This window comes from Elephantulus edwardii, unplaced genomic scaffold (genome assembly GCF_000299155.1).
Source record: "Elephantulus edwardii isolate Elephantulus edwardi_28Jun2011 unplaced genomic scaffold, EleEdw1.0 scaffold00212, whole genome shotgun sequence".
Lineage (NCBI taxonomy): Eukaryota > Metazoa > Chordata > Mammalia > Macroscelidea > Macroscelididae > Elephantulus > Elephantulus edwardii.
The window spans coordinates 4,652,017-4,654,047 of NW_006399962.1; the positions used below are offsets into that span (position 1 = coordinate 4,652,017).

At 53.8% G+C, this 2,031-nt stretch overlaps 1 protein-coding gene across 1 annotated transcript in view; it reads left to right on the forward strand.

Moving 5' to 3' along the window:
* Window positions 1–1,753: 1,753 nt before the first annotated feature.
* The window catches only part of DNAJC14 (DnaJ (Hsp40) homolog, subfamily C, member 14), an 11,525-nt gene continuing 11,247 nt past the window's right edge, over window positions 1,754–2,031 (forward strand). Inside the window, exon 1 of the mRNA XM_006897652.1 lies at window positions 1,754–1,900. The gene's annotated coding sequence lies outside the window, so the exon portion shown is untranslated. The remainder of the gene's footprint in view (window positions 1,901–2,031) is intronic.

Genomic DNA, 2,031 nt, shown 5'->3' on the forward strand with positions numbered 1-2,031 from the left:
TCATGTTGAGGGAAGGGGTATCCAGTCACCTTTTAAACTTCTTTGACCCCTCATAGAATAAGCAGGCATTTCACCTATTGAAATCTCTTGTACTGGTAGCTACTTTCCCCCTGAGGACACTAGTAGAACTTTCCCCTACCTTTCTCTTCCCCAGGTATATCGGAACTGCCAATGGAATTTAAATTCCATTCCTGAACGGAGAATATCCAGGAGGGACTGGCATTTGGACACTAATGGTGTGGGAAAGTGGATGCGGTTATTTCCTTAGCTGCCTTTTTTCTAGTATATCAAAGTCCATACAAGCTGGAGGAAGTCTGGGCAATCTAAAACAAGGGGAAGATCGGGAGGGGGCGTTTACTCACCACCCTGCCAAGGCTGAGAAGAGAGGTTGCAAATGCTTCCCTAAAACCCCAACTGCATGCTTGCTCGAAGGTTTTAGGCGTCGGACGTGGGCATCCGAAAGACAACTTTATTAGTCCTTAAACTCCAGCAAATCTTAGCCCAAGCTCTGGAAGCTAAATGCAACCAGCTTGGGGGTGGAGGAAGGGGACAGGATGGGAGGGGGATGACATCACGGGGCGGGCCCCTGAAACTCTTTCCACTGCTTGTGTGGGGGGTACCCAGGTTGCCCACTGCTTTAGGCTGGGACCAGAGACCACAGGGCGCAGCAAGGAAGGGTCTTTGGGAAGGATAACAAGAAAATTGAGGAAAGTCTTTAAATACTTAAGAGATTTAGCAACTCGAAGCTTAGAATGCCCCAACTGGGGTCCCAGTACCCCCTAGCTTCAGCTTGGTTTCTTCCACTTCCCAGAGAATTAGAGTATTGTCTTCTGGAGAACCGGGTGGTCAGGATCGGGAACTCAGCGAGGGGGATTGTTACTGGCTTGGGGGCGCCTTCGGGGCCCTCATGAGAGGAAAACCTTGCAGAGCAAGATAGCGTCTAGAAAGGGCATTGACCAGAGCGGTGTAACAAGCTAGAGGCATGTCCACTGAGGGAACTGAACGACATCCCAGTCTGGTCTGTGTGGGGGCGGGGGCGCGTACGGACGTCCAACGAACAGCTTGGCACGCAAATGAGATACAAAACAGCATGCAGTTGAATGCAATGTTTTTTGGCTTCCCACTCCGGCCTTAACCCTGCGGAGCTACGCCCCCCAATCCCTAGGCCCCTTTCCGTGACCTGGCCTGACAACGACGTCCAAGAGGGGTGGATCCAGGCTGTGGGACCTACAGTTATAAAGGGGCAGTTCGCCAGCTGGGTCAGGCGCTGGGGAAGCCCAAAGTTTGCTGGGAAAGGGGGAATAGCGCTGGGAGGCCAGGGCGGGGGCCACCCTGGGGCGCCTTCCCCTCTGCTCTACCCTTGCAAGATACAAAGGGGCCTCTGTCCTTGGTTGCGGGGAAAGGATATGGGCGGCAGCTTTTTGGTCTCCCTGGTTATGTCTGCAAGGGAGACTGAATCTATGGCTCAGTGGCTCTCCTCTTATCTTCTTATCTAGGAAGAACCCGACAAACCCTGGGAATGTGACCTTAACCTTGCCGGCACTACTATAGTAACCATTTGCTTAGTTTTTAGCGATGCAATTTGCTGGGGTTCCATTGCAGCACGCGGAGGGTGGCCCCTGAAGACCCGCTAAGGGGCGGAGCAGATGCTTCCTGGGACCGCCTCCTTTGAGTTTGTGCTTGCGGGATCAATTCGCGCCGCGGCTAACTGCTCTACTTTTCCTTCCCAGTTCTTCTTTGGTGACCCCGGAAGTGGAAGTGGGCTCAAGTCGGCGGCAGCCTCGGAGACGGAAGGCGGAAGCTTAGCGTGAGCAGGAGGCGGAGCCGGGTAGTTGCTCTCGTAACTCCGCCTGGCCTCTGGCCCAGCTGCTCGAGGGGGAGGAGTTACCTTCACACTTCGGTATGTTACCTTCGCCCTTTCAACCCAGCCCTAAGGTTCGGGAGTTGTTACTCCCGGGCAACCTTAAGCTCCGCCCCTAAGTTTTCCTTAAAGGCTGCATGGTCTCCACCCTTTTCTGACAGCTTGCTGGT